This window comes from Pteropus vampyrus, unplaced genomic scaffold (genome assembly GCF_000151845.1).
Source record: "Pteropus vampyrus isolate Shadow unplaced genomic scaffold, Pvam_2.0 Scaffold4, whole genome shotgun sequence".
NCBI lineage: Eukaryota > Metazoa > Chordata > Mammalia > Chiroptera > Pteropodidae > Pteropus > Pteropus vampyrus.
The window spans coordinates 23,014,166-23,026,294 of record NW_011888785.1 but is presented as its reverse complement, the minus strand read 5'-3'; the positions used below and the strand labels follow the sequence as shown (position 1 = coordinate 23,026,294).

The 12,129-nt window shown below is 30.8% G+C and overlaps 1 protein-coding gene across 1 annotated transcript in view; it reads right to left on the bottom strand.

The window, feature by feature from the left end:
- The window catches only part of SEMA3E (semaphorin 3E), a 240,583-nt gene that overhangs the window by 47,274 nt on the left and 181,180 nt on the right, over positions 1-12,129 (bottom strand). The window lies entirely within an intron of this gene.

Below are 12,129 nucleotides of genomic sequence, written 5' to 3'. Positions count from 1 at the left end.
AAAACTACTACTTGGTTCCTACTTCAAGCACAGAACCACAGAAATTTCTCGAAATATTCTTAGACTTCAAAATTCTAATTAAACTGATATTTTTATAACTAATCTCCATTAAGTATGTTATAAATGGTTTGGATAAGAAACAGTTATCTTGGAAAAGTGACAATAAAAATCAATATCAAAATTTGATCGAAAAAATCTACAGTTGACCCTTGAACAACATGGGGTCAGTGGCGCCCATTCCCCATACAGTTGAAAATCCATGTATAGCTATAGTCAGCTTTCTGTATCCACAGATTCCTAGCCACATATCAAAAATTCAGTTGAACCTTGATTAAAAAAAAAACAAAAACCTGTATATACTGGACCAGTGCAGTTCAAACCAGTGTTGTTTAAGGGTCAGCTGTACTTTGCAATAGAATATTGCTGATCCTGCTCATTGTGGCATATATGAGTAGCTTTGCCCACCTGTGAATCATGAATCCTAAAGTCCTGAGTAACCTCTGAGAGTTTCATGCACTTCTCTTGAACTTGATCTTGACTTTCCTAGTTTCTTCGGTTACTCCACTTTATCTTTTCTATTCTGTATTGCCATTCTTACTTGACATACTTTCTTATTTCTCTCCATGATATCCTAAAATCACCATTCTGATTCTGCCTTTCCAAACCTTCTTGGTGAAAGTAGAGTTCACCTGACTCATATAACTTTCCAGTCTTACCCTTGAAATTGAACCTTAGCCTATAGAACAAATGTGTTCTCCTGACCCAGAGTGTGATTAAACTGATATTTTAAGCAAAACAAGTTTTACCTATTTAGACACTTTACACAAATTAGTAGAGAGTAAGAATACCAGTAAATCATTTGAGACATTTTTGTGTTCACTTCCCACAGATGAAAAATTTACAATGACATGACGAGAAAACATTTTTTTAAATGAGTTAGAATTATTGGTCTAGTCAACTAATACCTATGCTGAAGGGGTTTCATCTAAATTTGTAAGCAGATCCATAGCATCATATAGAGGAGGAAGTAATCAAGTCTATGAATATAATAGTCGTTTGCTCCTTTAGTCACTAACACTTTATAAAATATTTTTAAAAATAGGTAAAGTATACATATTATATGTTTTATATAGTCAAATGTCCAAATACGTGGTCATAGAAAGCTGTCAAAGAGATATACTGAACTCTTTTTTTTTTTTTTTTCTGGCAGGAAGAATTCACTTTTCACTGTATGCTCTTGTGCTGTTTAAATTTTTCTTCTAATTTTTAGTTTTTATTTTTTAATTGAGTATAATTGACACATAAGATTAGTTTTAGGTGTGAAACATCATGTTTCAATATTTGTGTATATTGCAAAGGATCACTGCAGTAAGTCTAGTTAATATTCATCACCATACATTGTAATAAAACATTTCTTTCTTGTTATGAGAACTTTGAAGATCTACTTCTTAGTAGAATTGTTTTCTTAAATCACGACTTCCTATAGCTTCAAAATTCTGTGATAATCAATTTTTTATCTCTAATGACTGATGAAGTTGATTTATCTAATGGTTACAACTAGACACTTAAACACAAATATTGAAACTGCAAGAGAAAAAGAAGTACATTGCTTATTTACTCAAGTACAATAAATTCATTTAAATTTAAACCATGAAGTGGGTGAAACAGATAAAAAATGCAAACTGTAAGAATTCTAAGTTCAAGAGGATCTCAGATTTTGAAAAATCACAGAATCAGATGAAGTAAATGAAGTCGATTTTTTAGAATAGTCACAGATTTTCATAAATGTAAATCATAATCTAGGCTCTTGAGGCTACTGTTGATTTGTGAATTTCATTATGCATTTAAGAATATCAAATATCTGATATATTAGTGTACTCAACTTTCAAGAGAAGTAGACTAAATCAATAGGAAACTATATTTGTATAGCCTATAATCCTAACATTTTGAAAAAAATTAGGTGGATTCAGAATCATGCTGGAATTTTTAGTTATGTATGAGACGCAATTCTGATCAATATGTAAATCTATTTGAGTCCGTGAAAGAACATATGCCTTTATGAAACCTCCAGTTTGATTCTGAGAATACATAATCATTGAATATTGAAAATATACACATCCTCGGAGATTTGTGCCTCAGGTCCAAACTTAGATGTGTTTGATTGAAGACCTTTCCACTTTCCCCCAGAAGACTTCAAATATTTATATCTCATTTATTTGATTAATGTCTAAAACCACCTCAACGAAATCATTTAAAACAATGAACAAATTAAACTTTTGCCTGATTTTTACATCATTATTAAAAAAAATATTTTTCAATAGCTTACAAGATAGACATATTTATTATTTAATTTAAAAATGCATATGTTCTTGAAGTATATATATCAAATCATCATGATGTACTCTTTCAATATCTAACAATTTTATTTGTCAATTACACCTCAATAATACTGAAAAAATGCATGTGTCCTACAGTTTCTGATTTAATTAATTTTTAATTAAAAAAAAGGTGAACTATTGGAACATCCCTGCTTTATATAAGCATCATTATCTTTCTGTACTTAGAGAAGAAAGGTCCATATCTCTAGAGAATACAGTCATCTCATCCATACATAATAACTGGTTAATACTACTCCAGGAGTTAAATAATACAGAAATGGAAGACAATGTCAAATTAGATTATAGAGTGTAACACATCTTAAATTTGAAGACTTGTAATTTTTATTTTAAAGACTACAGTATTTATAACAATATAAGTTCTACATTTCTTTTTATTAATCAGAATATCTTTCCTCAGCAGTGTAATACAAGTGCTATCAATATTCTTTATTTGAATCACCGTATGCTTCAAAAACAGTAATATTGTAACCCTGCTTTTTACTTTATTTAAAAATCAGGATTACAATATTGTAGTTGTAACAAAAATATGTTGCACAGTTTTTTTAAACAAAGGCTATTATGCTATTATTACTAAAATAATATTTGATAGTAAAAGCTAATAAAAATTTGGCATTTTTTTTGACTTGTGAGAGTAAGTATGGCTACAATTATATGCAACTTTACATTATTATGATTGTGTTGAAGTAATAGCTTCATCGCAACTGTTTTCTGTGACACATGAGTGAGTGGCCTTAATAAATTTCAACTGAGCACATTATGTGCAATCATAACCTTAAAGCATATTTACAACACCTCAGAGCAGTTAAACAACAGAAGTCAATGCCAGAATAAGAATATGAAATTATCTTTCACTTACCAAATCAGTGCTTTATGAATTTTTTTTTTTAATTTGTCTATGGTTAAGGCTAATTAAACCTAGAAAAGTTTTGCTTTTTTAATAAACATACTGAAAATTCCCATTTTTAACCTAAAATTTCCACTGAATAAATCAAGAAACATGAACACGTTTGAAAAGGTAATTTCTATTAGAGATAATATGAACACTAAAAGCATAATTATGAATCAATTTTATTGCTCCTCCCAAACCTTTTTTACCAGGCATTCTGAAATCCTTATTTCATGGTAAGTAAATTCCTAAGACCACACTCAATTTGCAACATGCTTCAACACCTCCTTGCCTTAATTGAGTCGGAGCTCTCATACTAGGCAAAATTATAGAGCCTCACAGATGTCTTCATCCTAATCCCTAGAACCTCTGAATATCTTACCCTTACCATGTCGAAAGGAGTTTGCAGATGTGATTAAATGCCTCTAGATGGCGAGATTATCCTGAATTATCCAAGTGGGCCCAATGTAATCACTTGAGTCTTTAAAAAAAGTCAAGAGAAGATGTATGTGATGATGATTGCAGAGAACCAACTAAAGTGATGCAGTATGAAGGAGACAACACCTGCCATTCATTGCTGGCTTTGAAGATGGAGTAATGAGGCCATGAGTCAAGAAATGTGGATGGTCTCTAGAAGCTGGAAAAGACAAGGTAATCGATTCTTCCCCCATCTCTTCTAGCAGGAATGTGGCCCTGTTGATTTTAGTCCAGTGAGAATCATTTCAGACTTGTCATCTATAAAACTATGAGATTAAAAAAAAAGTGTGTTGTTTTAAATTTAATTTAAACTAAATTTTCGTTAATTTGTTACAACAGCCATAGCTAATACAGGTCCTATGTATGTTCTGCTTCTTGCTTAAGACCTTTTCAATGGTAAGTCACTTTTCTCCCACTATCTACATTTTACAAGGCAATACTAATATAATTCAGGCTTCCTCCATCCAAATTCTAAACTACTAGACATCAACCATTCTTATCAAGACTTATGCCATTCATCTATGCAATCCTTTCAATTTCTATCATCCACTGACATCCATATCACCACCTTCACAATCACATCCACCTTCACAGGGTTCTTCTGCATCCAAAATCCACCCTTATGAAGGATAATTTCAATGTCCATGTGCCCATTCCACAATCTAATCTCATGGTTCCTATCACCTCAGTGGGAATGTTCTTCAGGGCCATTCCTTTTGAGCCACAACACTAAGGCCATGCCATAGACCTCATCGTTCAGTGTAACTGTTCAAATATGGAATACATCCACCCCTTGATTTACATGGATTATCCTTTCCACGTGTTTTCTATTTGTGTGGAAGAAAACCACATAAAAAAAGCCCACCAGTACAAAAAAATACTAAAGAAATAGGATGACGTAAGTAATACTAATATTTATTTCACATATTTTCACAAAAAATGCTAATGAAAATTCAGAAAAATCAAAACAAATTTATTCACTGTTGGTGTCTGTACTGTAATCCAAAATGATCAACCTTCTCTTTTTAATTGGCACAAAGTCATTGTCTTCACTGCTCAAAATATTTAGAAGTACTACTTTGTTTTCATTATTTGTGTTTATGTTTTTGGGTGATCTTTTTTTTAGCCCCATCTTTTGCTAGGTTTTCAAAAATTCTTTAATATTCATTGCAACATTTTTAAAAATCGGTTTGAAATTTTAAGGCTCGTTAGATGTTTGGATCAATATCTAGAATTTCAGTGTCCAGTTTTGTGGCCATTGAAGAGCTCTGTAAATGTTTTCTGCAGTGAATGAAACTGATTCAAGGTCACTGCCATATTCTTGGGCAGAATGGGCTTTAGACATTAAATGAATTAATTCATTATCAGTTAATTTGTGATCAACCAGTAATTCATTAATATCATCTACATTCAAATTGTCAGAGCCTTCTTCCTAAAATTTATTTAACAAATTAATAATGCCATTTAATCCTTCTTCAATTATTTGAACCATATTCCTTGGTACAACTACTTCTGGCCATATCGCTTTCCAGAAAGATTTTAAGTTGATGGCTTTATATCATTCAAAGCTAAAGCAATATTCTTGATACAACTTAAAATTGTATATTTATTCCAGGCTCTGTAACTGTGATTCATTATCTTCAAGTTTATTAAAAATATCATTAAAACTGCTTTTAATATAATTAATTTTAAAGGTGGAAATAATGCCTTGATCTAAAGTTTGGATCAAGGAGGTTACATTTGGTGGCAAATATGCAACTTTTATATTTAAATGTTCTAAATTGTATGGATGACCAGGTGAATTACTAAAAGTAAACATATTTTAAAAGGAAGATATTTTTCTTTCATTTAATTTTCAGCTTCTATAACAAAACATTTGTAAAACCAATTCCGAAAAACAACAGTAATCACCCATGCTTTTTTATTTGCCATCCAATGATGAGATCATTAATAATTGTGTGTTAGTATTAGTTCTTTATACATTGCTGAGTTAAGCTATTGTTTTCTGGAAAGAGTAATTGTCAATAATAGAAATGAAAATGAAAGAATTATATAAAATAAGACTGCATAAATGGAAATCGTGTATAAAAAGTCTGCATAAATGCGGGAGGGTAATATTTACCCTGTATAAAAAAAAAAAACTTGCATAAAAAAATATTGCATAAATTGAAGGACAAGTAATAAGCTTGAAAATTTTGTTGATTACCCACGGCCTTTCACCCTTCAACTCCTCTACATAATTATTCATAACACTATAAATATTTTTGACTTCATTCAAACTTCCGGAGTTGAGACCCTTTTATTTTTTTTCAAAATATAAAAGTCCCTTCTCCCTTCTTCCCCTTAGCCTTCAACTCCTTTATCCCATAATCTATCATCCATGTGTCTGTCTTTCCCATTCTTAAAAGTAGGATACTAATAACTGCTAGAGAAAATCATCCAAAAATATAAAACAATACTATCGATCTCCTTCAAAATTGCCAAGAAATGTATATGTTTCCCTGGTTATGTCTATTTACAATTTCTTTGAGCAGCTATTTACTCAAGCACCCTAACTTATGATCTCTCTCAACACTCAGAAGACAGTCTCACACCTTATGTTTGATAGAGAAAATAGGTTTACATTATTTATGTGTTTTTTTTTTTTAAATTAATGTTTCTTGTATGTCAGGACCTGGCCCTAGAATGAGAAACACAGTTGTAAACAAAGCAAAGCCCCCAAACCAATCACTTTACTGTTCTCATGAAATTATTTCAAATAGACTTTTCTCTCTTTTTTCGTAAGCACTTCTTTTAGCAATATTCAACGTTGTTGCCTGATTCCTGGCACTTACTGTATTCATTCCTTTACCACTTATCACCTTAATTTTAACACCAGCCTCCTGAGCAGTCTCCCCGGCCTCAGCCATTAATTCCCTACACTGCTGTCAAAGAGTTCCTCCTGAAATGTGAATTTTCTCTTATTATTTTTCTGCTGCGAATCTTTCATTGACTTCCCATAGCTTCCATAGAACAAAATCTAAAGTCCTTAGGATTTTATATAAGAGATTTTAAACGTAGGACTTTTTTATCTCTAAAATGCTGCTCTTACCATCTGTGTATAAACCATTCTGAACTATTTGCAGGTTTCTCTTACTTGGGATTATCAATGTGTTTAGAATAATAATGCTCATATAATAAAATTTCAGCATAGACTTTATCACCCCCAGGAATCCTGATCTGGCCCCTTCGCCTGACCTAGTATCAATTACTTTTCCTCTTTGGTTCTTCCCATAGTATAACAAGAATCCCTTTTGTATATCATTTGCTTCTTTGTATTCTAATCGTCTGTTTGATTCTCTTCTCTACCGGTATGTGGGGTTTTCTTGAGAAAATTGCCCATGTTACATTTATCTTTGATCACCTATATCAAATAAAATATCTGGCACATAAATGTGCAACTGTTTATGCTGTTTGAATAAATACTACCTTTCCAAAAACAAATTGTTTTCTTATCTCCTTTCTTGCATGGCCTTGCCTATTTTCTTCTAGAACTAAAACAACTCACAAAACATAGCAGTTGTTAGGTATTTTGGTTTGAACAAGACAATGTGTATAAATTATTATGCTATGCTATGTTGTGCGTGCTTTCTTGGAGCATGGTTCTCTTTTCTCCATATTTTGACTGCCATTGCCTTTAATTAAATTGACTATATTGCTACCATTACTAAAGGAAGAATAGATTTGTCCTTACTTTCTCCAACTATCCAATGAAGATGATGTATTTTTATATGTACTTTTATAATTTATGATGGACTCTTGCCTGGATTAATATATTAAAGTTTAGGATGAATATGACATAATTTAATATCTCATGGCAGTTATTAAAAATAAAATTGGAGAATTATAAAGATGATTTATTTTATCCCCCAAGACCTTATTGATGACATGATATAATTTGAAGTTATATTAGAGGTATGACATGGAGGTACAAACATTTATTAGCTAAGGTTTCCCTTTTCTCACATGACTGATTTTTTTTTTTCATGAGTAAAAGGTATTCTCTTGATACAGTGGTATATGGAAATGAAACTTCAATACAGAATTGAGAGTAAAGACTTTTTTTCTTTTTTCTAACAAATAACTTGACGGGAGTTTTTAATGATTTATTTGATCTTTTGTTCCATGATTTTAGAGCCAAGGCTTTCTTTACCTTGTTAAGCTACATATGATAGAAAGATATACCAATCCAATTTGTTTTTAATGCCTCAGGACTCAATATATTATTTTTTAACTTTATACAACTGAGATGTGGAAGTTGTTAAAAAGAAGTAAAAAAAGAAAGAGCATTTACCATAGACTGAATACTACTAATATTATGATGAAAAGCAGTCAAATTTCAAACTTTTATTGCTTTATTTTGCGTAGTAGAAGCTAACTTCAAAATTAACTACAAATTCAAGAATGAAGTTTCTTACATTATTCTGAGAGTTCATTGTGGTCTTATACGCGGTGTTTAATTTAGTGCACAATCCAATAAAATACTAAAAAGCGAGTAATATAATTTGCTTCCATGAAGTAGAATTCTGCAACCAAATCAACCAGAAAACTTGAGGCATGATGACATTGTCAATGACCCCAAAGCAATCAAGTTTATGGTTCATGTGTAACGTTGGCATTTAACTGTATTGAGAATGTTGGTCACGACTTACACTGGCTTTTCATTATCTATGTTTTAACAGCTGGAATTTCTGCCTGAGTAATTTAGCTTAAATTTACAAGACATTGCTAGTATTAACAGTGTGGGCTCAGCTTTTCATTTCAGTATGATATGAAGAAGTTTTCCAATAAATCTTCCTGTGTTTGAGAGAAAGCAGGACATCTAGGTTATAGATGTGGACAGATACATATGCCTTTGAGGAAAGAAAATGTTTGTAAAGAATAAATGGTAGATATTCCTAGATGAATTTTCCTCTATAGGCCTTGATGAGAGGTCTCAGAACTCAGCAAGCCTACTGTAAGCTATTTTCAATAGGTGTGAGTCATTACATATCAGGTGTTGAATGTAATGCCAGTTAAATGAAATCAGGGTTTCCTGTTAATAAATCAGCTGTGTGAACTAATATCATTCTTGACCTCAGTGCCATTGGGATATTGTGAAAGATGTCAAAAGTAAACTACAACATTACAAATACTATAAGACAAAACAAATAATCATCTATTATATTAGCTATTTCTAATGGTTAGAGAAAAACTAAACTACGTGAGGCTCATACAACAATGAAAATTGAACAAAGATAAAGTTTAGATAAATGTCTTGAATAAAAAATATGCACTTTAATTCTTTATCTAATATCTATTTAATAATCTGTATCACAAATTAATTTTAAATGTCATTAACTATACCATATTTTCCTCTTCTTCTGCCAAGTAGTAAAGACATTTATTAAAAATATTTGAAACATTTTCCAAAGACTGAATAAACAAACAGAAAAAAATACTAAAAAAGGGAGTAAAGTTGTTAGTAAATGTTTTGACTTTAAGACTAATAGTTTTACATTTTAATTGCTTTTATTTTCACATTTTTCTCTAAAAATAATATATTATATTTGTATAATATTGTAAAATTCATAAAGTATTTTTTCATATGTTATTTTATCTCAAAAATAAGCCTATAAATTAAGAGAGGGTCAATAATATTGTTCACAAGTATTGTTTTTTTTTTTATAGATGTGGAATCAGAGGCAGGGTGAAGATTTGCAAGTCTCAAAAGTGTCTTCTAGTTCCACACTCATTTTACAGTAATGCCCATCCTACATACCATTGTCATGGAAAGGGTGTATGTGTTTGTGCTGCTGGGCTTGTTTGAGTGTCTTTTATAAGGTACTTAATGCATAATCAGGGTTCAAAAATGTACATTAAGAGTTTAAAAAAAATTATTCCATTATTTATTCAATTATATGTTCTAATGTTTTATTTCCTTTAATATTACTGAAATAGCTTGCAGATGCCAGCAAAATTCTTTTAAAAATATATAATACACCTGAGTAAAATTCTAACTCAATTTTCTTGTGCTGAACTTTTAATAAATATTTGCTTAAACCTATATTTGAAGGCAAAATAAGTTTTCTCCCTCTTTGGTGTATTCTTCAATTATTAGTTCAGTATTCCATTATTCTCCTCAGCCTAAGTGTTCTCACTTTATGCCAATATTCTCTTAAATTCCATACCGATAGCTCTGTCAACCAGATATGTATGCCTGGGTATACTATGAGTATTGGAAGCAAGTACTTTTTATATTTTAATGATTATGGTGTCCTGCTTTTACTAGAAAATAGCATCATCCTTGCTGCCTACCTCTTCCTCATCATCTTCTCAAATATAATCATGTCGTTCATCTTCTGAAAAAACCTTTTGTGCTTCTACATTGTTATTTAATAAAAACTAATCTCGAGAATGGCAGTTCAGGACCTTCACAGTTTGACCTTAGGCTTGATCTTTCATGACTCCCACCATCCAATCAAAACTCTAGCAGTACAATCTGGGTGATTTTCTTTAAAAGTTCTATAAATGATAATACCCAGAGCTCTTTGATTATATTTTCTCTTAAAGAAAAGAGAATTCAATCTTCCTTGCTCTACATCACTAATTCCTACTTAATGGGAAAATGATGTTGAAAAATGACTTTACTGATATTCTCCAAGACTTCTCCAGGCAAAACTTCTCCCATGGACTATGCTATGTATCTCTTATAGAATTATTCTCATGGTATTGTGATTATGTATATATACATATATGGGTAATTCAACAAATACTTAAGAAGCCTACTATGTTCCAAGTATTTAGTCAATATTGAATTTAAGAAGCATGGTGTATGCTACTCATTTTAAAGCCCATAAAAATTAAGCAAAGTAGCCTTTCTAATTGTCAAATGACAAATAACAAAACCAAAATGAACAGGTGACTACAAGTAATATATAACATAGTAGGATAATATTTTTCATTAATCTACCTATTAACTATACTTCAATATCTAATAACTACATTTTAATAGTTGAATCATATTAGAGATATCCATCATTTCAATGGCAGAAATAAAATAAGCTCTCCGATACTATCTTCAGAAAAATTAGTGAAAAGAGAAGGAGGAAGAGGAAGAAGAAGAATGGGAATAGAAATAAGAATTATAATAAGAGTCAAGATGTTTTACAAAGAAAGTTAATCCAAAATGGAGATAAAAAAGGTTCTGATTTGATCTTACTCAAGTCCTATAACCTCTTTCAACCTCAACTTCATTGCTTGTGTGTGTGTATACATAAACAATATTTCTATGCTGTCATCTTCCATGACTGTTGTGACAATCAGAGGAAAGAATGAATACAAAAGGCCTTTGAGAAATTAACTTCGAATATATGACATAATCATATATAAAAAGAAAACTGATCTCTTACAAATCCAAGAGATTTGTAACTAGGTGTTTCATATCAAACCCAATGGTATATAATGCTGATTTCATTCAGCATTTTGTTTTTGTTTTTGTCGTTCTACAGTTAACTTTAAAATCTTGCTCTATATTATAAAGAGCCACTGTGGTATAAGGATGCACACTGATATAGATAGAATTTCAAAGCACTGTGGATAAATGATGGATTATTCAATGAATGGTGTTTGGACAACTGGATTGCCATCTGGAAAAAAATAAAGTTTGATTACTACCTCATGTCCTATAGCCCTGTACCAAATTCCAGATTGATCAACAATTTAAACATAAGAAATAGGATTACACAAGAAATGGAAAAAGACATAGAAATTTTGTATATAACCTTGGATGTAGAAAAAGTCCTTTTAAAATAAAATACAAAATCCATAAGACATAAAAGAAAGATTGATAAATAATATGACATAAATTAAAAGAAAAAAAATCCTATATAAAAAAATAAAACACAAACATTTCTCACTCAAATAAAAAACAGCCTTTCTTTTTTCTTTAATGTATAATGAATGTGTACAAATCAATAAAAGACAACACAGTTAATTTTAAAAATGGTCTGAAGCCATTGACATACCAAGTGGGCTTGGAATATCTTTTCATTCTAGAAAGCAAAGAAAACTATCAAACTATTAGAATTATATCACAAAAACTTAGATGTCAACCTGAAGAAGTATCTACTTGACAAGAATGAGACAATTTATTTATCAATAAAGACAGTAACTGGATGAAATTGAAGGAAGCCTAAACAAACCTATAGAAACAGCTGAATGTTGGCAATATTTGTTGGAAATATCCTGTAAGCCCACATCAGAAAATGTCATATTATAATAAATATATAGTTGTGAGATTAAGAAATTGTGTATTTTAATTATTTGAAAAATGAGCACACCCAATCG